Below are 27,719 nucleotides of genomic sequence, written 5' to 3' on the forward strand. Positions count from 1 at the left end.
ACAAAAGCAAGCTGAAGTAACCAAGAGCATCCCGAGAACCCCATAAGACAGGGGTCCCCAAACTTGGCAACTTTAAGACTTGTGGACTTCAACTCCCAGAATTCTCCAGCCAGCACAGGTGGGAGTTGAAATCCACAAGTCTTAAGGTTGCCAAGTTTGGAGACCTCCGCCATAAGAGGTGATAGAAAGCTGGCCATTGTGCCTTGTGCCTTTGTCAGATTAAGAAAATATCAAAGATACATTCCAAATGTGCCCAAGAGCCCGCAAATGCTGCAAACCCCTGATGCAGAGCTTTGGCAACATCATAATAAATTCAACTCTGCCGCTTGCTACTTTCTACTTATCCTTTTAAATACCTTGCTATCTACTCCAGTTTCCTATAGATGTCTGTGTGCCTTCCAGTCAGTCTTGATACCTGGCAACTGCCTAAATGGGTCTCTGCTGTTTTCTTGGCAAGAATTCAGAAGCTGTTTGCAATTGCTTTGTTACTAGGGCTGAGAGAGAGTGACTGGCCAAATGTCACCTGCTGTCTTTGTGCCTAAGTGAGAGTAGAACTCACGGTCTCCTGGTTTCTAGCCTGTGTCTTAACTATCACAGCAATAGCACTTAGACTTACATGCTTTGCAACCCTCTCTAAGCAGTTTACAGAGTCAGCATATTGCCCCCAACAATCTGGGTCCTCATTTTACCCACCTAAGAAGGTTGAGTCAACCTTGAGCCTGGTGGGTTTCAATCTGCCAAATTGCAGGCAGCTGGCAGTCAGCAGAAGTAGTTTGCAGGACTGCACTCTAACCACTGCACCACCGAGGCTCTTATCAAAGTGACTGTTTATACAAAATCAACAAAGTTGATTTTTTTTAAAAAAAATATTTCTTGCTTATTACAGAGCAAATCAAATCAGGTTCACACCAGTACAAACACTTTGCTTCTTTACACTTGATTATTATATCATCAGTGACTGGCAGTTGTAAATGATCTAGCTGAAAACTTCTGAATTTGTACTGAGGTGAGAGGAAATGCAACTCAGTCTGTGGTACCAACCATACACATTCCATTTGCACATAAATGCCATCAGCTGACACTGAAACCAAAAAGAAATGAACATTCAGGGAGAGACATGCATGTGTGAATGAGCTAACCTTAATATAGTTTAGGTCTGCTTAATACATTCAAAAGCATAGTAAATGCTCAAACAGCTCACCAACAAAAATGAGTTTCTGGACCCTCAAGGAAATAGCCAATTGCATCAGAAACTACCTGCATGGGGCCTCTGCCCACCACTATAACTTTTCCTAGGGGTTTCCCGTAAATGGGAAAAAAGCAATGTTCTATTTATTTATCAAATTCTCTGATATCGCTTAACTTCTTCCTTCTTTTCCTGACTTAGGAAATAACCATTTTGAGGAAGTCTTTAAGCTTTTGATATTCCACTGCTTTCCTTTTAGCAGTACAGTTTACAAAGGGGTGCGCTAAGCTGTGATTGAGTTTGCACTGAGAACTGTAATGCTATAAGCCGCCTAGAATAACTTCAAAGCAAAGATGAGCAACAAATACATTCATTCAATCAATCAATCTGGTGTCAGTGAAAAGTTAACTGAACAGTATTATGCTATGGTTCCACCTCTCACTAAAGTCCAGCCTTAACCCATAGCTGCCCACCTAAAAGAGTGACCAAGAAGTTTTTCACCTCTGAAAACCCACCAGTCTTTAAGCCAGTATTTCTCAACTATAATGACTTTAAGCTGTGTGGACTTCAACTCCCATTTGCATTTGACCACAGAACAAACATTCTCTAACAACACCTTTTGCCTCCCTGTTCCAAGATTCCTTTGTCTGATTTATTAGTTCGTGTCACCTTTACCTTGTTTCCCAATGAGGCAGCCTTAAATTGCTCCTGTTATATGGGAAGCTTCTCCACTTATTCTAACACAAGCTAGGGACCATCTTAATGCTAGTACAGTCTGTTGAAATTAATCATCTTAGAGGAAAATTGATAGGAGTGCAGGGACTCGAAAAGGACAACATGGGCACAACACCTGCTAATTTGAGGATGAGTGGGAAGTAGTTCAACTCAGCAGTGGGGAACACCCATTTTTGCCCTGACATGACAAGGAAGGCTAGATTTGCACTGTTTTTTTTTTAAATCCTGGCAGGTAACAAGCATCCTGTGCTACCTGCAGATTAACACAGTTCAGAGGACTGAATCAAGTCCATGGGAGCCAAAGGTACAGCCTTGGATGCAACTGATTTGGTTGGTTGATTCATTTCATTCATTCATTGATTTTATTCAAAGATTTATAAGACTGCCCAATTCAAACAACATGACTTTATAATAGGTGTTATACAACATATAAACAAACAATGAATTAAAAGAGGGAAAAACACATTAAAACAAACACAGCACATAAATATTAAATATAAATTGGTGACCAAACACATAAAAGTCTTCTCATGTTCACATTTTTAGATCTTTAGCCAGTTATCACCAGCAGTAATCTTCTACTCAACTAGTTCCTCACAGGTGTAGTATGAATATCAATGCCAATGAATTTCTTCCTCTGATTGACCTGCAAAAACTGACAGGGAAGAATTAGTACTGCATTATAAATAGGGAAAAAGCATGCATGCCCATGCTTAGAAGCAGAGGTGGGATGGTAGGACAAACTATACAAATGTTTATGCTGTAATCTTCTGTATATTTATTGAAATAAATGTTTTAAATTCATGGTACCTCATTCCAAGTAGACATTTGTATAAGATTAGTCTCTGAGTGATTTTATACCCACCTTTTCAATGTCCATCAACATCATTCATGTATGATTAAAATAAGTATCCTAAATAATAAAAGTCTGCATATGGGATTGCACCTACACTTGTATTATACTTTTAATTTGCCATTGCATTCATAAATAATGTAAAGTTTAGCATTTTTTTCTTACTTTCATTGGGTTATAGATCTCCCTCCACAGAAACAGATTTCCACTTGTGCAATGGAAGCTTCTGTTGCTTTTCATTCCCTTGGGTCTGTTCTTCCATGGCTATGTTGTTTTGCCAAACCTACTGGGCATTTTGGATAGCCCCCCTCTGGGCCTCCGGGACCAGGAAGCTGATTTGCTGTAATAACCATTCAACTGCTGTACAGATGCAACCAGATTTCAACCATGTTCATGATGCAACATAGAACATGTGCCATGCGAATTTTATTTATTTATTTATTTATTTGATTTGCCAATTGTTTACAAGATAATAAGTATAAGTGTATACATAGTTGTGAATACATGAAATGGGTACATATAAGAAAAATAAAAGAATAAGAGAAACAATAGGACAGGGACGGTAGGCACGTTGGTGCACTTATGCACGCCCCTACAGACCTCTTAGGAAAGGGTGAGGTCAATAGTAGACAGTCTAAGGTTAAAGTTTTTGGGGTTTGGGGAAGAGACTATAGAGTTGGGTAGAGTATTCCAGACATTGACCACTCTATTGCTGAAGTCGTATTTCCTGCAATCAAGTTTGGTGCGGTTTACTTTGAGTTTGTATCTATTGTGTGCTCTTGTGTTGTTATGGTTGAAACTGAAGTATTCATTGACAGGTAAGACATTGCAATGTATGATTTTATATACCATGCTTAGGTCAGACCGAAGACGGCGTAATTCAAGGTTTTCTAGTTTTAGAATTTCAAGTCTGGTGGCATAAGGTATTCTACAATGAGTAGAAGAGTGGAGAACTCTTCTTGTGAAATATTTCTGGACTTTCTCAATTGTGCTAATATCAGATACGTAATGAGGGTTCCAGACTGATGAACTGTATTCGAGTATTGGTCTAGCAAATGTTTTGTATGCTCTGGTTAGTAGTGTGATATTACCAGAGAAAAAACTACGTAGGATTAGGTTAACAACTCTTAATGCCTTTTTGGCTATGTAGTTGCAGTGGGCTCTAGCACTTAGATCATTAGAGGTGAGTATTCCAAGGTCCTTTACAGAGCTTGGGTCATCAACAAGATCTTGACTATTCAGCTTGTATTTTATTTTCTGATTTTTTTGCCAATATGTAAGACAGAGCATTTATTTGTTGAGATTTGGAGTTGCCGTTTGTTTGACCATTCAGATACATAGTCGAGATCTTTTTGTAGGGTAGCAGTATTGTCTGTGGTATTGAACAGCTTTACATCATCAGCGAAGAGAACGCAATTGCTCTTAATATGATCACAGAGGTCGTTTATGTAGAGTATGAAGAGAGTTGGTCCTAGAACACTGCCCTGGGGGACACCACTATTGACAGGTACTGGATTTGATAGAACGCTCCCGATTTTGACCATTTGTTGTCTGTTTGACAGGAATGCTTCTATCCAGTTATTCAGTTGTCCAGAGATACCATAGGATTTTATTTTTAGGAGTAGTTTGTCGTGTACCACTGAATCAAAGGCTTTACAGAAGTCTATGTAGATTGCGTCAATTGCTTTGCCCTGGTCGAGTTGTGTCGTCCATATGTTTTTGCAGTGTAAGAGTTGCAGATTACAGGATAGTTTTTTTCTGAAACCAAATTGTTTATTGGAGAGTAGGTTGTTTGACTCTAAGTGGAGGATGATGGATTGGTTAATAATTGATTCCATGACTTTACAGGTGACGCAGCATAAGGAGATTGGCCTGTAATTTTCAACTAGGCTTGGGTCTCCCTTTTTGAAGATTGGGATGACTGTGGCTTGTGACCATAGGTTAGGCAAGGAGCTGGTCCTGAAAGATTTTTCAAAGATTATGCTTAGAGGTTTGGCTATGGCAGTGGATAGCTTTCTTAAGAAGTAGGCACATATTCCATCCGGTCCAATAGATAGAGATGGTTTTAGATTGCATAGTGATTTTTCGACATTGTCTTCTGTGAAATCGATATGTATTAGATCATTGTTGTTATCTGTGGTACGGCTAGGAAATACTGGGCATGATCCATTGCTGTTTACAAATACTGAGCCGAAGAATGTGTTAAAGATGTTGGCTTTAATGGTGTCGTCGTTGCAGTCTTTACCATTCTGTAAAGTATGAATTCTGTAAAGTAGGATCTGTCCCTTTCCCTATACCAATGAGCAGAGCTGATTCTAGACTGTCCTTGAATGAAACAAACCTTGTTAAATTGTGCTAGTCTCAGGATCAGTAGCCCAGCTTCCCAAGTGAAGTCACAAACAATTTTCTAAACCTTTGCACCAAGTTAATTGTTAATGAGAAGCATATATCAAGGCTTTTGTAATAATCTGTCTCTCTGTAATAGCAGTATACAAAGCAAAACTCAGAGTATTATTAATTTGGAATGTGGCGAGTTTCCTTTAATCTCTTTATAAGACAGAGAGCTTTTAACAACGCCAGAGAAATTAATCTGTAAAACCAAGTGCTTAAACACATCTGACTTATGGCTTACAGGTCATATTGATGCCTTAGATCAGGAAAAGTCCAATAAAGTAATTACACTACTGTGCTCTCTTTGACAAAGTAAACGTGTGAATAAAATGAATACATTGCTATGAGTCTTTCTCAAGACTTATGATTTAGGCAGTAGCATAGTCAGTTTGACCCAATTTATAAATGGGTGCATAAAGCATAGAGATCCCCTTACTGTTACAGGACCAGACAATCATTCACAGCAATCTGGGGAATATGCATTGTTCAGGAGAAAGAAGGAATCCATTTAATCAACAGCATCAAATCCACCATCCAGCCAAGCAGTACTGGGCACAACTCAATATTTTAATTTACCAGGGAAAAAAATCCGTCTAAAATTTCCAATAAATCACAATAAACAGAGAGTTCAGGAGTGGGGCTAGATTTACAGACAAGAGATACTGATGCTGAGATTTAACATACCCATAATTTCTTCTCTTTCTTTCACATACAATAAAAGAGAAGTCATATTGGGAATAGGATCAAAATATGGAGTGCTCATGATTGAGGGATCCTTGGTGCTCTCTGAGCTTGGTTGTTTTCTTGCTTCATTACCCAAACTAGGTAACACTGATGATGTTACCTAGTTTTAGTAATGAAACATCTGCAAGAAAACAACCAAGCTGAGACAGCACCAAGGACCCCTCATTTCAACCCTGAGCTATAAATATTCTCTTCTACTGGCTCTATGACTGAATAACACAACGTTTTTCAAATTTTTTATTCAAAATAAGAAGACCCAGAATATTTCAGAAGATATATTTTGAATGTTTATCACAATCTACACAACCTAAGTGGGCATTTTCCTGCTACTACCACCACCATAAATATATATATATATATATATTCAACCTCAGGAATTGTATGTTTTCTTAGAAGTGTTGAACAAGTCTTTGGATCATGATTGGCTCTTAATTGCAAGAAGGAGACAATTACATTTTACAAACTTTATCTCAAGCACATTTTGAGAAATACCTTTATATTTTCACTGAAATGTGGTGATTTTGCTAGGTTTTCTCATGGAATTTTACTGCTAGTTTGCATCCTTCATGAGTCATAAGATTTCATACCATTAATGGTTACCCTTAGCTTAAAGGAGCTAAAAATACAGTGTCCTTGACTAGTTAGACAATGACGTTTTCAGTGTTCCAGGCATCTATAGCACTCAGCACTACCATAGAAACCCTTTCGAGGAAGCTCATTAGTGTCTGTCAGATTTTCCCACTATGCACTTCTATGCACTTCCATGCACGTATGTTGTTAGTCAAAGTACACACACACACACACACATCCTTAAGAACAGGAGGGAAAGTTTCTCTTATGAGCTCAGGCTTTGAATAATTCAAATGTACATCACAGATGCAAGCAAAATAAGCAATCTCTGAAGTGCAATAACATTCAAAGGACAAATAAGTTACCCACGATGTTTCTTTACTTATCAAAGTACAGTTTACTAATTGATAACGCTTCTCTATTTTCCCTCTGGAATGATTGCCCAACTTACTAAGATAGTAAAGGAACAGCCAATTCAGACAGCGGCAGCACCAAATAGGACGCCAGGAATCCAAATGAGTGTATTGTACTATTTATGGCAAGACAGATCTAGTCAATCATTACATGAGCACCGAAAGCTATTCTCTCTAGAAGTATTTATAGAATATTGATCTCTGCTGTTCTGCTCCAAGGCCTAAAAAAAATGGGATTGCTATATCTGGGCTGCAAAAAAATCCAGATCAGCAGTAGATGGCAGCAAAAAGATAAAGACAACTAACTGATTTCCTGGATTTCTTTAGTCCACCTATGGTAGTTCTAAGCAAAATTAACACAAAATGAAGGGAGCAAAATTTAACAAATAGATAATTAAAGCACAAAAGTCCATTCTCCACTTGGGGAAAAATTAAATTAGAAACATGTCAACTCCTCATGTTCTCAGACATATTGTTCAAACCCTAGTATTGTGGAGAAACTACTACCCTTCCCATTCCTGAAGCAAAATAAAGATGCGGAATTGGATATAATGATTTAACAATATTATACTCCAAGGGGCCAAATGCAGTTAAAACCCATTTTTTTCCACCCAATTAAATGACTATACTATATAAAACTCATTTTAGGAAAGAAAGAAAAAGGAAGGAAGGAAGGAAGGAAGGAAGGAAGGAAGGAAGGAAAAGAAAGAAAGAAAAAGAAAGAAAGAAAGAAAGAAAGAAGAAAGAAAGAAAGAAAGAAAGAAAGAAAGAAAGAAAGAAAGAAAGAAAGAAAGAAAGAAAGAAGAAAGAAAGAAAGAAGCATTTTTATTTTGTCTCACAAACCAGCTTTGCCACTAAACAAAGTGAAATAAGTGCTACACTCTCAGCAAGAAGCAAGATGCAAGAAGAGCTAGCAAAGCAGTGGAGAAGAGAGATTCTTTTCATCTCCATTCTCCAGCCTACAACTTTGTCTGGGTTAAGGACCATCCTTGGCCTCTCACTGACATGCCAGAAGCCACACTCCAAAACTTAGTAGATAATGCAAGGACATGTCATGTATATATAAATGTAATCATAATAAAATGTGATTAATAAGTTTGGTGCCCAGTCATGTATTTAATAATCTTCTCTTTTTGTCTCATTAAACATGATTATTCAGTAACAATTGTGAGGTTTCCAGTTGTCCTAGGCTGTCAGTCTGTGTTGAGATGTAGTTTGGAATATTATCTAAATATTAGCTGAAGATGTAGTTGCCAGTGCAGTTGGCTTTGAAGCTGTTAGAAAATAAAAAACATCCAATAGAAGAGAACAGAGACATCCTTGCCTCTGGCAGCAAAATGTTTGGGCTAGCTCTGTTTATCTACTGTATTTTTTCTTGTGCATCTTTTTATAAGATCTGGTAATATGAGAGGAGATAAGTGAAATATTTCCATATTCTTTAATCATCATTCTTTGCCAAGTGATTCCCTGGTGGTTGTTTTGTTCCAACTCATTGTTTTCACAAATTTTAGAAATGCTCCTTCCTGGAGCATTGAACTCTACAGTACAAAAAAACCCCACAAATATCTTAAATTAACTTAAAAGACATGCACAGATTCTACTGATGACAGTTGAAAGCAAAAAAAAATATCTTTATACAAATTATTTTATGGAGAAGAATATTTTCTGAAGCAAGGCAAGGTGGTGTCTTTTCAATCATTATATATCAAAAAAAGCAAAACTTTCCTACTCTGAATCTAAAGCTTTACATTTTTTTTTCATTTATGCCATTCTTTTGATGTGTTAATTCTCCGCTGACTGAATTTTCCACTGTCAGAGAAGCTTTTCCCAGCTTCCGCCGTTAAAGTTACTTGGAGGTATTGTTCAGTTCCAACAAATACCCCAAGAGCAATTATTTTATTCCATGAAAATGTCATTCCTTATAGAGTATATGCCCTGGAACCCTCTTCCTATAGTCACAGTCTATGACAACTTAGATATCATTTTTTAGGCTTTTTCAAATAGAGAAATTGTTGACATCTTGATCTATTAACAATGATTTTATTTGGGTGAATTTTGGCAATTTCAGTCCAAACTTAGTAGATGTACCAATTTTAAAAAACAATTATTAAATGAGAAAGGCAAGTCCACAGTTTGGTATATTTTTACCACTCTCAGATAAAGGAAGCAAACACTTCAATTTGTCCTGCTAGGCTTTGTTATTTAGGATACAAAAACAAACCATCCATAAGGCAAAACAAGATTTAGGCAGCATAGGAGTAAAAGAGGTAAGTGAAATTTTAACATTTAAATTTTAGATGATATTATCAGAAAGCCTGGAGGATTTTTCTTCCTTTTCCATTTAGCCTTGGGAGGGTTGTTTCTTCAATTGTTTGTTTTGTTAAACATATGCTGCTTGTGTTGAAAAGTCTGGTGCTTGTTTTTCCCTTTTGTCCTTTTGGACATGATTAGTTATGGTCATATGGGGAGATAGTTGAGTTAAATCATTCCTCTTCTATAAGATTTCGGGGCACTAGAAATGCTGCTGGTATGCTGAAACTTAACTGGCACCCTTAAAACTGTATTGGGAGGATGTGGTTCCTCATTTACTTAATTATTTGTTCCCAATATTTCTACACTGCTCAATTCCAGACTGGCATACTCATGGTAGCCATCCAGAATGACTCTTCCTTCAGTGGGAGTTGACTTATTCCTCCAAGTTAGCTTATTTTCCCTTTTCCAATCCCAACATTCTTTTTCTTATACAAATTCTACTCAATGTATTTACAACAAATAGTGCTGTAATATTTTTAGATATTCATCGATTACTAGATATATTATATGTGTACAGGTAGTCCTTGACCTACCGTCACAATTGAGCCCAACATTTATGTTGCTAAGTGAGACGTTTTTAAGTGAGTTTTATCCCATTTTACAATATTTTTGCCACAGTTCTTAAGTGAATCATTGCGGTTGTTAAACAAATCTGGCTTCCCTATTGACTTTGCTTGTCAGAAGGTCACAAAAGGGAATCACATGACCCCGGAGCACTGCAACCGTCATAAATATTAGTCCGTTACCAAGTGTCCAAATTTTGATCAGACGACTACAGGGATGCTGCAATGGTCATAAGCGTGGGGAAATGGTCATAAGTCGTTTTTTTCAGTGTTGTAACTTTGAATGGTCACTAAATGAGCTGTTGTAAGTTGAGGACTACCTGTACAGATATATATTTTAATATATTCTCCATCTGGAACCAACCCATTCAATATACTCATCCTGGTAGGGAATGTTGAACATCGCCTTATCATTCATGTGATAAGATGGATGGGAGCCCTTTGTGCTGACCCTGACTTTGTGGAATAGCCTTTGGCTGGAGAGTAGATTGGCACTGACTTTGGCATCTTTTTGCAAAGCAATTAAAAAAGAACCTTTTCCAGGGCCTTTAAATGTTAATGCTCTTTGAAAGGAGTACATGTGATTATTCCACTGCTTTCCTAATGTTTTCATTTTAATTACTGGGTAGGTTATCTGTATTAACTTTGCTCTCTCGCACATACATGCATAACCATGCTTTTATTTGCATAAACTACCATCAGGTGTACAATGTGGTAATCTCTAAATTCAACAAACAGGCACATGAATAAAATATTCACATATTCTTCTGAATATTTTCACTAACTGTGAAAAAAATGAGAAGGAATTCATGAACCTCAGGGTAAAAAAAAAATCTGAATTGAAAAACGTGAGAGCCATTATTATATTTTAAGCCAAGGTCCCAAGAGTCATGCTAGATAGGTTAAAATGATTGAGATAAATGATACCTAATTTTATCGTAACTTAATGTCCCACTGGTTTCAATAGATTTTCCATAAGTATTAACAGGCCTACGTATCTTCCATCCGATAGGGTCTTTCTGAAGAAAGTATGCATGTGGAAAATAATACATAAGAACTGGAAGTGCTGAAGATTTACAAAACCATTCAATGAGGCATTAAAATCTAGTCTTGCTAAAGCTTAGAGCTAAAATAACTAGACAGAAAACATTGTTCTCATGTTGTAATTACAGAAAGCTATTCCTATGTCTAAATTATCATTTACTGATCTTTCTCAATTGAATATGTATGCTTGATATGGATGTGCACTATGCAGGCAGAAAGAGAAAAGACCGACTGTTAAACAAGAGATATTGAATTATCACAGTTTATTTGAAGCCCAGTGAAACAAATCTATCATATATTCTTCTTAGAATAACCTTCCAGGCATCTGTAGAACTGTAGCCAGTAAAAAGAAGAGAAAATATCCACTGAAAAATGCTAGACATCTTCCGTTTAATGGCATGGCAAAGCAGAGATAGTGAAGAAGCAAAAGCTTTCTTATGACTGTGAATGCATTAAATATGAAATCAACTCTGGCTAAAAAGGAAGTATGACAGACAGGGCTTAGAAAATTTGCAGGCAGTTATACAGCCATTAATATGAAGGAACAATTCCCTGCTGGAACAGGGGATAAATGGGATATTGGAATGGTTCTAAGATCTTTTCTTCATTGGTAATTTACACTGTCACCAAGCCATCAATTAGATGATATAAAACCAGTCTTCACTAATGTTTGGATGCTGCACTAAACAATTAGTGAGGATAGGAAGTTATGAAGATTGGTGGGAGATAGGGATTCATTTTTTTCTCTGCAGAAACATAACAAATAGCATTTCCTGAGCACAAGAAAAATTGAATTTTACTTCCAATTGACATACACACTTGCTTGGCAAAATACACTGGGATTCCTAGAAACAACTGAGTTCCTATTAAGCCTCTATTGCAAAATAGAGGAAATGCCTAGGAAAGCTTCTAATTCTTGCCAGATCTACCTAATGAATTCTTCCTGATAAATCCATGAAGATTTTGAGTGGCAGTGTTGTTCTGACATAACATTTTTCTTGGGCTAGCCTACATGACAGTGGTGGTTAACCTTTTTGGGCTCCTATGCTGATGTACACCAATAACAGCACCGATTTGAAATCATTTTGCAAAGCTCTTGCTGTTTTCTCCAATTCCTCAATGTTATGCATTTTATTATGCAAATAAAAGAAGTCTCCTTTGAACAGAGATTGAAAGATTTTCTTTCTCTAATAGTCAGGTAAATACTTAATTCATTTCCAAAGGAACACAGTGATAACCAGCGTGCTTTTCCCCTTCAGCAATCATTGTCTAAAAAAAGAAATTCTCCAGGAGCACTTCACTTCTGTCCCTTCCCCTGGCTGAATGCCCAGTCTCAGTATGATGCTTTTAAACCTTCCCCCACAAGCTACAAGGTTTCTTTAACGTTATTATCCTATGCAATGCGCAGGGAAGCAAAACAAGATGATATGATAGCATGCAGGCAGTGATCCACCAAAGCATTTTGGATGAATATGAAATGTTCAGTGCTGGACGCACGGCTGTGTACATGGAAAAGGTCACAGTATATTGATTACATCATGCATATGTAATAGCAAACAAAAGGCTTATCAAGTTATCTCAGTGTATTTTTCAGTCTGATTTATTTCACAGATAAGAGAAAATCTCTTTTGGTTGCCTGGTTGAAATCCAGCAGTCATTTCAATAAGTGAGGAGCAACAAGCTGATAGAGATAACTCAAAACCAAATAACCATTCTCAGTCTGATCTGCATGCATTTCATAATGATCCCATAATTGTGAGAAATAAAGGTGAAGAAGAATTAAACTTGTTGCATACCGCACACATCATGACCCTCAATTAGATGCTATACAACTATGTTCATTCAGGATCTTGACTGAGCTCTCTCTCTCTCTCTCTCTCTCTCTCTCTCTCTCTCTCTCTCTCTCTCTCTCTCTCTCTCTCTCTCTCATCTAAAAAAACATCTGACTATTGTGCTGCACACTTCAGCATGAAGTTGTCCTGCCCATGCCTAGTTCAAAGGAAGAACAAATGTACATGCTTCAGCCATGGATCACAACCAACATCCTGTGTGATGTCCTTAATAAGACCATCAATACCATTAAAGAGATTTCTTCAATTAATCAATGCTAATGTTAATCCTGAAGCTGGCCTGGGCGAAGGCATCTTGGAGCTTCAGTGCTGAAAAACTGGAGCTGAGGGATAGGGAGTGGGAATTAGAGATAGCTGGGTTTGTGTAGTCAAAATAAAATACTTTCTCTTGAGAATCAAGGACGTTCTCATACCTGGCAACCCTCAGCCCACCCAATTTACTGGCTTGTTTTTGTGAGGAGGATGCTCAATGTTTTGTTTTGAGCTGAGATTAGGTTAGGTTAATATAGTATTAAGTTAACAAATAATTATTTTGTCATTATCACAAAATTCATGCCTAAGCTCTATACAAGGTGAGGAAAATAACCAAATATCTTTTCAACAAACATTGGTTCCCAATTTTATAAGAAATACTCCCAAACAATGGGAAAGCATTATTTTTAATAGAATTTGAGAATTACTGGATGAAAGCTCCTTAGGGATATGATTTGTTGGCAATTTTGGGGGAAGTTAAGCTAAGATCTTTGTTTATTTTTATTTTTTTGATACCTTTGAGTCAGTTTTTAACTTCAGTCCTTGCAACTTTCTTGGAAAGGTTTGCCATTGTTGCCTTCCTAGCCTGAAGTCACTATCTGCCTTAATCACTACACCAAACTGGCTTCTTGTCCATATATCCAGGGATGGGATCCAACCGGTATAACTACCAGTTCTGTCGCTCTGAATCATGTGCGCATGCATGAGTCGCGTGAGTCACATGAGTGCAATTTACGACCTGCTGAGCTGCCCAGATAGCTGAGCAGTGCAAGTGCGCAGCGGTTGGAAAAGCCCTTTTTTCCTGCTTTTTCAACCACAGCTGTGTCGCACAAAGCAGCTACGGTTGAAAAAGCAGAAAATAAAGGTCAGGTAAGAACCTGAGCGGGTGGGTGGGCCAAAACAGCAGCAGACATAGAACCGGTTCTATGTCTACTGCTCTTCAGAGCAACCGGTTCTACAGAAGTGGACAGAACCGGTAGAATCCCACCCCTGCATATACCTGAACTTATTTCTATTATTAGCAAAACTATCCTTTCAAAAGTGGCAGCAAAGCTGGAGAAGTCCATTATTCAGGAGATGTCCTTACTGAGAATGGAGCATTAAGGATTTTTACCATATTGCTATGTTGCTGTTTGTGGTTTGCTTTTTAAATCTATGTGCCACCCATCTTGACCTGAGATGGCTCTTGTTGGGTCTGCCATTGGGCTGTACTAAGAACAAGACTTCTATTCTTTAGACTGGATTACAGAGGGTAATGTAATTGTAATTTGTCCAGTGTAGGAATGGACAATTTGAGTTTGAAATAGATGATAGATAGATAGATAGATAGATAGATAGATAGATAGATAGATAGATAGATAGATAGATAGATAGATAGATAGATAGATAGAATTCTTTATTGACCAAGTGTGATTCGACACACAAGGAATTTGTCTTGGTGCAAATACTCTCAGAGGCGATGATTAGGATTAGGAACTGAGTTTGACCCTGGTCACACCCAAAAGAGGAAGGAGGCACATTTTGTTTCTTACATCTATTTTCTCTACCATAACAAGTCTAATAGATTTTATATGCTTTGGGGATTCCTTAGGAGAGTGTTAAAATAAGCAGCCAAACATCAGCACCAGTATAGCCAGGGCAATTTAAGCCTATGCACTGAAGAAAAGATGAAGGCAATCTTTTGAGAACATGACTGGAAACAGGTATTATCAGAGCATGGGCCATAGTGACATACAAGAGGGAACATATTATTTGATCCTCCTCACTTCATTTGGATTACAATTAGAAATGATACAAGTTGTAGATTTACGCATCTGGAAGTTACAAGGTTGCCTGGAAAATGGTGCCCGTGTTGCAGCAGACAATAACAACTATTTCAAGTTATTTACAGATCCTAAGACATCACTTAAGCTTCATCACCATAACAGAAGCAGATTGCCGCATTAGGGCTATGGATTTGCAAACGTCTCATCGGATTCAGCAAGCAAAATCTTGCCAGAAGGGAGCCAAAAACAATTGTTTCTTTGGCATGATACATACTGTGTCTTTAAGCATCACGGTCATATTTGCCTTATTGTTAGCCTCAAGCAAAGGTATCATTTACTGTGCCATGCTTGTGACTTCATCAGTACTGAATAACTTAAGGCTCTACCATCCATAACCTGAGAAATACGTGGAACTGAACAGCCATGGAACAGCACACTCACATTTTAGCATCCAAAACATCCTCTCCTATCATTCTCTTCTTTCCAGCTTTCTGCTGTAAGAGGTTTTCTGACAAGCATGCCAAAAAGGCAGTGAGAAAGCAAGTAGAACAACTATTACATGTCTGCTTTTGCACTCCTTGTGCTTGTTTTTCCTCCTCCCCATCTCTAGAGAGCTTCTGCCTTAAATTTTCTCCATGATTCCATTAGATTTATTGCTCCAGTAAATCTCAAATATATATATATATATATATATAGCCACTGCCACCACAGAAAGACAGACACTCAAGGGCCCTTTGGGAATCACCCCCTGAGATCACTTGACTGTTTTCCATTCACATCACAACAAAAACATTTCAAAAGTTTCTATTGTTTGCCAGAACTAACAAGAACAGGAGAGGAGAAAAGGCAGGGGGCAAAATGTCTATGTTTAGAAAAATAGTCAGAGACGAAGTGCATAAGCTCACCTTAAGGGTGAAAATAAACTCAGGTAGCTAACTAAGAAGGGAAAGGAACTTGAAGTTGGCAGAGGTAGGTGGCTTATTTGTAATACTGTAGTCCAGATGCAATTAGTTTTTGGAAGCTGCCACTGTAATTGACACTAACTATCTGTTTTTAATAGTACTTATCCAAGTAGGTGTCCTTTTGTGTTTTGTACAACTTCCATAATCTCCAACAATGATCTTGATGACCATCTTGATCATCCTTCCATTCTGTTTATATATGCTGTCAGCCAAATATTATACTAGCTGGGTTTTTTTTTAATAAAAAGGATCTTATTTCTCCAAGTTATGAGACAACATCATCAACTTTGGGGGCGTCCAGCGAAGTCCTTTGCAATGATAAATTTAGTTCTGCATCACAGGTTGTTGCAACATTGTAAGAAAATGGGGTGTTTGTAGAAGAGAATGCAATTTAATGGGGATCTAGTCATTCCCAGTATCTATTTCCCTCTTTGACAAAATAGTAGAAATAAGAATTCTTATCTATCACATTTATATAGATACCCATCTCACAAAACACAACTCTGAAAGGTGTAGAATAAACACACACTATAAAAACTAATAATTAAAAACATTCTACACTTAAAAATCATCAATCAAAGTTACCAATGATAGAGTAGTCAAAGGAGCTATCTTGATAGGCACTACAGCCACCTCACTAATTCACTACTTTTTTGAAATCTCCAAGCCTGGTGACACAATTTTGAGGGACCTCCAAAGGGATGTCAGGGATGGGGCTGATGTCACCTTGGGATGAATGATATTCCACAGGGCAGGAGTCACAGCAAAAAAAGGTCCAGCTCCAAGGCCCCACAAATTCCTTTGCAGATAGGATCTGTAGCATGCTTCTGCTGAACCTAATGGTACTGGCAGATGTAATTTAGTGAAGGTAATCCCTCAGCACCATACCATGAAGGATTTCAAAGGTCAAAATCAAAAACCTAAATTGGACCTGGAAGGAAACTGGCAAGTAACACAGCTTACAGATCACAGGTATAACGTGTACTTCTTCTGGGGACATTTCAAAATCCTTTTCAATGGCAGCCCCATGCATTGCAATAGTCTATCTGGAAGGTGACCAATGTGCAAGTAATTGTGAGAAGACCCTCCCAATAACAGGCACAACTAGTGTTAAGTATGGCCGGTGGGTCCCATAAGAACGAGGCGCGAGTAGTGAACAACAGCTCTTTATTTAACAGGAAGAATACTGAGACAAAAACCCTAGCGTGCGGCAGCTCTTTTATAGAGCTGGCCGCGGCTAGGCAGCCAATGACAGTTCTTTGAGTTTGCCGCGCTTGGTTTTAACCAATCGCGGCAAACCCTATACGAGCCAATCGGGAGTGTTTACAACGTCCAATCACAGTCCGGCTTTTCTGGGCCAATAGGAATGCAGGTCTTCAAGCCTGCTAATATGGAACAACTAGTATACTGAATTCTACAGAACCCAACAAAGAAGGAGCCAGGGCAGAACCTCACCTCCCCAACCACTAACAACTGATATTAACCCCAGAGAAAGGAACCAGTACAATACACTGCTGCTCACCACAAATCCCATAAGCTGATCCAGAGGGTACCATTTTGAAGGCTACTAAGAGGCAAAGAAAAGCAAGGAGGGATGCACAGCCTTCATTCCATCCCTGCCAGAGATCATATTAAAACCCTCTAAGAGTGGAATCTAATCTTGAAATCACCCATTAACACAAGCTAAACAGTGGAGTAAATAGAGCAATAAAGTCACATGTGAGAATTCAAATGTCTGAACAACCACCACCCTTTTCACCTCAAAGTAGTTGAATCCCATTTATAACATATTCAAGACTGGTCCAAACTCCTTTCTTTTTGAAACTTTTCAGGTATCAGGTTACTGTGAACACTGGCATATTTACATGCATATAAACCTAGAGCAAACAGGGAAGAATCAACCAATAAGAGCCTTCTCTTTCTTGCCCACAGCTAAGCAATAGAAAACTCTCAGAAATAAATACTTGCTTATCAGACAATTACCTATTGCTTTGTTACACCCTTTAGTATCACATCTGGAAGCAAATCCCATTACTCCTTCATACAAATAAAATAAATAAATTACTAGTGTTCCCCCACGTTTCTCTGCTTACTAATCTTCTGTCTTCTAATCTCCTAATTCTGGGATGTTGACAATTCTGCATGTGGGCTCTTTTATCTAATCAAGCCAGTATAGTGCTACAACAGAAACCTGGCAAGTGGGAGGCAGAGTCAAGAATCCCTTCCAGTGATGGTACAGATCACTTTTTCAAGCAAAACCATCCATTTGCTGCTGCTTCTGACACAGAGATCATTCCTATGTAACTGCATTTCCCTGTACATGAATAACCATGCCATTGGTATAGGGTCATGCTTACCCTCCTTACCATTATGACATCATGCTCATTCCATTTGAAAAACCTTTAAGCTTGCTTAATGTTATGTTTGGAGAATAATGGAGACCAGACATCTGACCAGTGACTTCAACTCTTTAATAACAATAATAGAATAGAACAGAGCAAAGCTATGGGCAGCAGTAGCCCCTTTTATAGGGTTGGCTGCTACTCTCTTAACCAATACCAAGTGCATCAAGTTCAAACTAATAACCAATAAGAAGTGTCCTAAGCTTGGCCAATCAGAGGCTTGTTATGAACCAATCAAATGTGCAGGCTTCCAAAACCTGCTTTGCATTTAGGTTTAGTAATTTTTTATTCATTCACAACACCCCTCCCCCTTGGGTTCCGTTTGAGGGGAGCTGTAACAAAATCTTCAAGGTAGACAGGCCGTTTGGTCTGTCTGGATGATTTCCTTGGCTCCACCGGGTTTGTTCTCAAGTCCGGTTCCGGTGGAGCGTTTGGATGATCTTTATTAAGTTCCGTTTCGCTGCACGGTGATTCCGTGCTGCTACCGTTGTTGTTGTTTCCGCCAATCAGTGTTTCTTCGGGGTTTCGCAGTTCGGTTTCCCCCGAGTTCAAGTCCCATGGAACAGTCAACTCCCTCCCCGTATCAATCCCCGGTACTTCGCTGGGCCGTAGGGTTTCCGTTGGCCTGTTATCCGTCATATCGAAGTCAATTTCCTCGATATTTCCTCCCCCCTCAGTTGGTGAACCCGGGGAGCCATGGGCGCTGGGTATTAATCTCGAACGGAGTTGGTCTATGTGGCGTTTCCACACCCTCCCATCATCTGTTAGCAGGCGGTAAGATTTAGGCCCAGTGAGGTGGGTAACGGTTGCGGGTATCCATAAAGGGTCGCCGGAGAAGTTTTTGGCAAAGATTAAATCACCTACCTTAAATTCCCGGCATTTGCTGCTGGAGCCGAAAGGCTTTTCGGGTGCGTATGCGGGGTGGAGCCGGTCGAGGTGCGATCGTAGTTTCCGCCCCCATAAGAAGTTCGGCGTTTTGTTGGTAACGCTGTGGGGCGTGATGTGCTGCAATAATAAAATTCGATTGATTTTCTCATCGATGTTTCCGAATTCCATTTTGTGGAGGGTCTTTTTTACAAACTGTACCATGCGCTCTGCACGCCCGTTCGCCGCAGGGTGCGTGGGCGAGGTTAGCGCATGGCGGATGCCCCGGTCAGCAAGATATTGTTCAAATGGTAACGCCGTGAACTGTGGGCCGTTATCCGAGACGAGAACGTCTGGAAAACCATGTGTGGCAAATAACCTGTTTAATTTGTTGATAACTGAGTCCGTTGTAGTTGTGCTCATTCGATGGATTTCGAGCCAATTTGAATAGGCATCGACTGTAATAAGGAAAGTGTGCCCTTTTGTAGGCCCCGCAAAGTCAATATGAATACGGGACCATGGTCCTCTAGGCGTTTCCCATTCGGTTGGGCTTGCTTTAGGTGGGGCGTTGCTGACGTCTTGGCAACGTTGACAAGTAGCGACCCAGGCCTCGATTCTTTTGTCGATTCCCGGCCACCAGGCGTAGCTCCGTGCGAGTGCTTTCATCCGCACGATGCCCGGATGTCCGTCGTGCAATACCGCTAAAACAGTTCGTTGCAGTTTGCCCGGGATTACGACTCTATCACCCCACAAGATGCAGCCCTTTTGAGAAAACAGTTCGGTTTGGCGTGCTTTAAAAGGCACCCATTCAGGTGATAGCTGTTCTGTTGGCCAACCACGCTCAACCCAGCGTAGGATGTGTTGTAGGACCGGATCTCGTTTTGTCTCGAGGGCAATGTCTCTCGCCGTCAATGGCGGCGCATGTAGAGTCTCAATTTGCAACGTTGTGATGGTTGGGGCTGGATCTTCAACCGATTCTGGGAGCGGTGTTCTGCTCAATGCATCAGCGTGGAGAATTGATTTCCCCGGGCGGTGTTGCAAGGTGTAGTTGTACGCCACCAAGAATTCAGACCAGCGGGTAATTCTGGGGGACAATATATACGGGGTTGGTTTATTACCCGCAATAATCCCCAGTAGTGGTTTATGATCAGTAATTATTGTAAACGCACGCCCATACACATATTCATGAAACCTTTTAACTGCCGCCACAATAGCTAAAGCTTCTTTATCCAGCTGACTATAATTTCTTTCAGCTTTAGCTAAAGTTCGTGAAAAAAATGCGACGGGAGCTTCTGCTCCGTTCGGTAATACGTGGGCCAGGATAGCTCCGACCCCAAAAGGTGAGGCGTCACAAGTAATAGTTAACGGCAGAGTCTCGTTGTACTGCATAAGTACAGAATCAGAAGTTAGCAATTTCTTTACTTGTTGAAAAGCGTTTTGTTCACGTTGTCCCCAAACCCACGTTGCTTTTTTGTCTAAGAGTCTATGTAATGGTTCAGCTACGGTTGCTTTATTGGGTAAAAAGACGTTATAAAAATTGATAAGTCCAAGGAACGCCTGTAGATCTGCCTTGTTCCTTGGGGTGGGGGCCTTCTTAATTGCCTTTAGTTTGTCCTCAGTGGGATGGATTCCTTGACTGTCCAGGAGGTATCCCAAAAACTCCACCCTTTCGGTACATAGCTGGCATTTATTTTTTTTAACTTTGAGGCCTGCGTTTTGGAACCTTTGTAAAACTATGCGGAGTCGTTTTTCTAGAATGTCCCTGTTCGGGGCGGCGATAAGCACATCGTCGAAATACAGTACGACCCCTCTTATCCCTTGTAACAGCCTTTCCATTAAGCTCTGAAAAATTCCTGGAGCGACGCTCACCCCGAACTGGAGCCGGTTGCATTTAAATGCGCCCCTATGCATGACGATAGTTTGCGCCTCCGCGGTGGCCGGATCTACAGGCAATTGTTGATATGCCTGTGCTAGGTCTAGTTTAGCGAAAACTTTCCCGCCGCCCAGGGAATGGAGCAGGTGTTGCACTACCGGCACTGGATACGCACTTTGCTGAAGTGCGTGGTTTAGGTGGCCCGGTAGTCTCCGCAAATTCTCAGTGACCCATCAGGCTTGATAGGCGTCACTATTGGGGTTTCCCATCGGGCGTGGTCGGTGGGTTCCAGCACGCCCTGTTCTATTAGCTTATCGAGTTGTTCATCGATTTTAGGTTTCAGGGCGAACGGCACCCGACGCGGCTTAAGGCGGATGGGTGCTACCTCGGGGTTCAAGTTAAATGAGATCGGGGTCCCCTTGTACTTGCCTAGTCCGTTCGCGCAAACATCTTGGAATTCTTGCACGAGGGCTTCCTCCCAATCGTTGCTCTTAGCACGGTGGACTCCAGCTACAGTGATTCCAAGCGGTCTGAACCATTGAAGGCCTAAAAGACTAGGCCGGTCACGGTCCACGACAGTCAGTGGCAGTGCGACGGTGCGGTTCTTGAAAGAGACCTGGAATCGGCGGGACCCGACAACGGGAATTCGGTTACCCTGGTAATCTTTGAGGATAACCCTTTGAGGGTTTAGGTCCTGGTGGCGAATCGTCAGGATGAGCTGTTGAAGCGTCTTCCAGGACACCATCAAGAGGGATGATCCTGAGTCCACCTCCATTACACAAGGTTTGTTTTCGATAGCGACCTCTACTCGGATTTTCCCGGCATCAAGGGATGTAGCGTGGCCTATGGTAATTGTTTGGTGGGTCTCTTCCCGCCTGGTTTCTTCATGCCTGGTGGAAGTGGCGGATGGCTTCCCCATTGGTGATTCAGTTTGTTTCGGGGTGTGCCGAAGAACTCTGAAGACTGGCATTCGGCCTGTCGGGGTTTGGAGTTTTGTTTGCTTCTGCAAACCTTTGCGATGTGACCTCTTTTCCCGCAAATGCGGCAGAGTGCGTTGAGGAATTTGCAGCTGGATCGTGGGTGATTCGCCCCACATCCTGCACAAGGTCGAGATGAGGGTTGTGTGAACTGGTCTCATTCCGTTCGGAGTCGGTTGACCTCTTCCTAATCGCTTTCTGATGGGGATTCTAGGTCTTCGTGGTGAGTCGATACCGGGTGTCTCTCTGAGCGAGGCGAGGTATCTTTGGCGAGTTGACGTAGCGGTGCGTTGGTGCGGCGCATTCGGGCTGCTGACTTTTTGGTCGCCTCAGCTGCAGTGGCTTCTTTAAGGGCATCGGTGAGGCTGATGTCCCCCTTAGCCATAATTTTGCTCTGGATCGTGCCATCTTCTAGGCCCAGAACCAGGCGGTCTCGGAGGGCTTCTTCTAAATCAGAGAATCCGCAGAGGCCTCCAAGGTTGTGGAGGTCTGAGATGTAGTTGGCAAGGCTTTCGCCTTTCCGTTGGTCCCTCTGGTAATATTCGTGTCTTCTGACTAAGGTTGGCACGGTGGGCGCGTAGTGGGCCCGTAGCAAAGGCTCGAGGACGTCCCAGTCCATCGCTTTTACTTCGGCTGGCTTGGCAAGTGATTTTGCCATTTTAAACACGGTAGGCCCGCAATGGGTTAGAAATATAGCTCTTTTTTTGCTGGTTGTTGCGTCTTTCAAATTGTTGGTCTCCAGAAACATCTGGAACCGATCCATGTATGACTCCCAGTCTTCGGTTTCTGGGTCGAATGGAGCGGGTGGTACGGCACCGCTGGTCATGTTGCCGTTGATGGTGTGTGTTCGACCACGTGCTCTGTTGGTTGCTCTGTAACTCAGTCAGCTCTTCGGTCTCCGGATCCCACCTTCGTCGCCAGTGTTATGTTTGGAGAATAATGGAGACCAGACATCTGACCAGTGACTTCAACTCTTTAATAACAATAATAGAATAGAACAGAGCAAAGCTATGGGCAGCAGTAGCCCCTTTTATAGGGTTGGCTGCTACTCTCTTAACCAATACCAAGTGCATCAAGTTCAAACTAATAACCAATAAGAAGTGTCCTAAGCTTGGCCAATCAGAGGCTTGTTACGAACCAATCAAATGTGCAGGCTTCCAAAACCTGCTTTGCATTTAGGTTTAGTAATTTTTTATTCATTCACAACACTTAAGTTTTGTTCTTTGGTAACATGCTTCCTTTTTGTTGATAATACGTAAATGGTACAGAAAGTGTATTTTGTTTTTCCCCTCTTTTCTTTGGATTAGTAATTGGGATCATCAAGTGACAAATGACTCCAGGAAGGTTCTAATTCAGATATTGATTTAGCTTTGACTTCGTTGTAGAATGGGGTTAGGCATGTCATTATCTAAAATTCTCCAACTATTAATAACAAGGGATATTTTACTTGTTTTAGATCAGGGGTATCAAACTCACCTCATCACAGTGGCATCACGTGACATATCAGGACTTTTTCCCCCTTCACTAAACTGGGCAGGGGAGGGGCCAGCATGTGATGCATCCAGCCAGTGGGCCGTGAGTTTGACATCCCTGTTTTAGATCGTGGGCATCAAAACTTGATTGCATCACAGGCCAGATTGTGACATATCACAACGTTTTTTGCTTTTGCAAAGCCGGGGTAGGCATGGCCTGTGCATGACATATCCAGTCCACAGGCTGCCAGTTTAACAGGCCTGTTTTAGATTGAAGTTTATCCCTTCTTTTTTAGAGACAGGCATGAAACAGAACAAATGAACACAAATGCCTAAAAAGAGTTTCATGGATCCAGTATTAATCCTTGTTCATGCCTCCTTCCACTTCCACCAAAAGCCCCAGCTACCAAATTAACTCACAACTTCCACATTCCTCCTTGTCAGGCAAAAAATATTTAACAAGCCTTATATAAAGATCATTGAGTAAGCTCTGATAGATAGCTGATCACCAGAAAGATATTAGAGATTCTGCAATTATATATAATTGATGAAAAAAGGGTATTTCAGAAATTTTAGGTATGTATCCTGCAATGTCTTCCAGATAAATTCCAACTTTAAATCTGGATAAGGTCATGTCTTCCACCACCCACCCCATATCAAACTGGCTTATAATTTGGGAGTTCTCTTGGATTCACAGTTGCTGCTCAGGAAGAAGATGGTAGGAGTCACATCATCCAGATTTATCAGGTGTGCTAGTTACTGTGCCTCTTGGAACATGAATTAATTCTCAATTGAACAACTGCAGTGAGCCTGGCCTCACAGACTTCAAAAATTGCAGCAGTGGTGGGATTCAATTTTTTTAAAACTACCGGTTCTGTGGGCGTGGCTTGGTGGGTGTTGGGGGAAGGATACTGTAAAATCTCCAGTCAGAGATAGTATTTGCTAGTATTTCCAAACTACTCAACATTTCTGCTACCGGTTCCCCAGAACTGGTCAGAACTTGCTGAATATCACCTCTGAATTGTAGGTACTATAGAAAACAGCAGTCTTAAGTATCTATGGGTGCTATTTTCATACCTATTACATTGCTGTTTGGGGAACTGAATGGTTATCAACTGGCTTCCATATGCAATTCAAGGTTTGCTTATTATTTTTAAAGTCCTTCATGATTCAGGGCTGAATATCTGTAGATTGCCTTTTTTTAAAAGGTTGCCAAGAGAAGCCACCCTTTTTGATTGGACAGACAGCAACTTCAGCCTTCTCTAGCAGTGTTTCCTTCCTGTGGAATAGAATTCTCTCAGACAAATATCCCCTTCCCTTTTCTATTAAAACAGAATCTCAAGTTTAAATGATCTTTTTCCCTTCAGCTATCGGAAATTGTTAAGTGTACTTGCTGACTAGGCTTATTCCTGACTGTTATATACATGATTTTATTGATTAGGCTATATGGTGTTGTTTGTCATTTGCTATGTTTTTATCTCAGAGGACAACTTTATGCTGCTCAGTGTTTATTCTGACTGAAACAGCCTATAAGCAAGCAAGCAAACACCAGTTATCCCTGTATACAATATGCTCCTGAGCTAGTGCACAGAGGATCTAATAAAAAAAAATCCCAAAACATTTTACTTATTAAAATGGATGTATCAGTTAATAATCAACTGTTGATGAAAACAATTAAGAGTAGAGAAATAATGCTATCAACCAAGCAAAAATAATATTCTATTATTCCATTATTTGTAATTTGCTTGTTTTTAAATCAGCTAATCCCATCCCCATATTGTAAATGATTTTAATGTGCGCTGCTGAAAAAAAAGTCAAAAAGAGGAATATGAGGGAGGAAATCCACTAAGATGTATTAACTGGCAAGTCATAAAGCATTAGTCCTCACTGGCAAATTATAAATCTTACATTGAAGACATATAACCCTATCAACCGTGAACACAATTACTGTGCTAAATGCAGGAATTTATTCCCAGAAAGATGGTAATGTGAAACTCCTACATTGATTGCTGAAGTTATCTAATCAAAATAAAGAGACACCTTTCTTCTTAATCCACAGCACATCTCTTACAACCAAAATATTCTATTTTACCTTGTTAAAGTTCAACTTGCATGACTGTGGTCATTTATTAAAGTATGAAACAAAGTTGACCCATTTTGGAAGCTAATCATCATTTTCAATAATTGGCTAGGCTTGAGGTGGTGTTTTTTTTAATGCCCCATATGGGATGAATAAGAGCCAAACCAGATGTAAAATTGACTAAATTTATTTTGTTGGTTCCATTTACACTCCGATTTGCATAAGGAAAAAAACCAAGGATGGATAAGAGTTATAGTGAAATAACCAAAAGTTAAAAACCATAATAAAATAATAAAACCAGCAAAATTCTTGAGAGAAAATAAACCATTAATAAGAGGTCTGGCCCCATTCAATATAACCTCTAACCATTCATAAATGCTGGCGCTAAAAAAAAGTAAAGAAAGTATGTGATATACTTTCTGTAAAAAAAAATGTGTCATGATTTAATAAAAGTTCCCCAACACCACTCAGATGTAGCAACTTATATTGAGAGACCAGGATCAAGTCCACCCTCAGCCATAGAAGCCCCCAAATGACTTTGAGGCAGTTATTCTCCAGTGGTGGGATTCAATTTTTTTTTACTACCGGTTCTGTGGGCGTGGCTTGGTGGGTGTGGCAGGGGAAGGATACTGTAAAAACTCCAGTCAGAGGTACTATTTGCCGGTTCTCTGAACTACTCAAAATTTCTACTACCGGTTCCCCAGAACTGGTCAGAACCTGCTGAATACCACCTCTGCTAATCTACCGTGCAATATTGTTGTGGGAAAAAACTGGAAATGGAGTGTTAGATGTGTTACCTTGATTTCTAGATCAAATGTGAGAGGTCAGGAAAAAATCAGCTACATCAATCTCAGATCTAAATAGGCAATTGCTCAGCAAACAAAGAGTGGTATACAGTCACTGATTTTAGATATATATATATATAAATTTCCTTTCTCATCCTTGTGGGTTGTGTTTCCTCCTCAGTCTCAGATTATCTATCAAAGGGAGTTTGAGAAGTATCTTTCCCGTTCCTAATATTGCAAAAAGCTGAACAAAGCTCTGGTGGGCAGAGAGCTCTGATATTGTTCCTGGTTCTGTTGGTGTTATGTTTGGAGAGTAATGGAGACCAGACATCTGACCAGTGACTTCAACTCTTTATTAACAGTAAATAGAACAGAACAGAGCAAGGCTATGGGCAGCAGTAACCCTTTTATAGGGTTGGCTGCTACCCTATTAACCAATAATAAGTGCATAAGGTCCAAACCAATAACCATTAGGAAGTGTCCTAAGTTTGGCCAATCAGGGCTTTTATGAACCAATCCTTGTTCGCTGTTCAAGGACCAATCAAATGTGCAGGCTTCCAAAACCTACTTTGCATTTGGGCTTATTTACTTTATTCATTCACAACACCCCTCCCCCTTGGGTTCCGTTTGAGGGGAGCTGTAACAAAATCTTCAAGATAGACAGGCCATTTGGTCTGTCTGGATGATTTCCGTGGCTCCACCGGGTTTGTTCTCAAGTCCGGTTCCGGTGGAGCATTTGGATGATCTTTATTAAGTTCCGTTTCGCTGCATGGTGATTCTGTGCTGCTTCCGTTGTTGTTGTCTCCGCCAATCAGTGTTTCTTCGGGGTTTCGCAGTTCGGTTTCCCCCGTGTTCAAGTCCCATGGAAAAGTCAACTCCCTCCCCGCTTCAATCCCCGGTACTTCGCTGGGCCGTAGGTTTTCCGTTGGCCTGCTATCCGTCATATCGAAGTCAATTTCCTCAATATTTCCTCCCCCCTCAGTTGGTGAACCCGGGGAGCCATGGGCGCTGGGTAGTAATCTCGAACGGAGTTGGTCTATGTGGTGTTTCCACACCCTCCCATCGTCTGTTAGCAGGCGGTAAGATTTAGGCCCAGTGAGGTGGGTAACGGTTGCGGGTATCCATAAAGGGTCGCCGGAGAAGTTTTTGGCAAAGATTAAATCGCCTACCTTAAATTCCCGGCATTTGCTGCTGGAGCCGAAAGGCTTTTCGGGTGCGTATGCGGGGTGGAGCCGGTCGAGGTGCGATCGTAGTTTCCGCCCCATAAGAAGTTCGGCGGGCGTTTTGTTGGTAACGCTGTGGGGCATGATGTGCTGCAATAATAAAATCCGATTGATTTTCTCATCGATGTTTCCGAATTCCATTTTGTGGAGGGTCTTTTTTACAAACTGTACCATGCGCTCTGCACGCCCGTTCGCCGCAGGGTGCGCGGATGAGGTCAGCGCATGGCGGATGCCCCGGTCAGCAAGATATTGTTCAAATGGTAATGCTGTGAACTGTGGGCCGTTATCCGAGACTAGGACGTCCGGAAAACCATGTGTGGCAAATAACCTGTTTAATTTGTTGATAACTGAGTCCGTTGTAGTTGTGCTCATTCGATGGATCTCGAGCCAATTTGAATAGG

At 40.5% G+C, this 27,719-nt stretch overlaps 2 long non-coding RNA genes across 6 annotated transcripts in view; one reads left to right on the top strand and one right to left on the bottom strand.

Annotated features, from left to right (window-relative positions):
- Window positions 1-27,719, bottom strand: part of LOC148132902 (uncharacterized) — a 92,093-nt gene that overhangs the window by 10,133 nt on the left and 54,241 nt on the right. For 2 of the 5 annotated variants that reach the window (XR_015750459.1, XR_015750458.1), the window contains exon 1: window positions 2,940-3,194. The exons of 1 other annotated variant lie outside the window; for it this stretch is intronic. This is a non-coding gene — a long non-coding RNA (uncharacterized LOC148132902). Of the gene's footprint in view, window positions 1-2,939; window positions 3,195-6,930; window positions 6,972-27,719 lie in introns of those variants that run through there. 2 more of the 5 variants (XR_015750460.1, XR_015750461.1) reach the window with 2 other exon arrangements.
- The window catches only part of LOC148132903 (uncharacterized), a 187,786-nt gene continuing 169,122 nt past the window's right edge, over window positions 9,056-27,719 (top strand). The window contains exon 1 of the long non-coding RNA XR_015750463.1: window positions 9,056-9,159. This is a non-coding gene — a long non-coding RNA (uncharacterized LOC148132903). The remainder of the gene's footprint in view (window positions 9,160-27,719) is intronic.

The sequence above is a fragment of the Notechis scutatus genome, chromosome 1, assembly GCF_049901735.1.
Source record: "Notechis scutatus isolate UNSWTSFEM ecotype Mainland chromosome 1, rNotScu1.2, whole genome shotgun sequence".
Lineage (NCBI taxonomy): Eukaryota > Metazoa > Chordata > Lepidosauria > Squamata > Elapidae > Notechis > Notechis scutatus.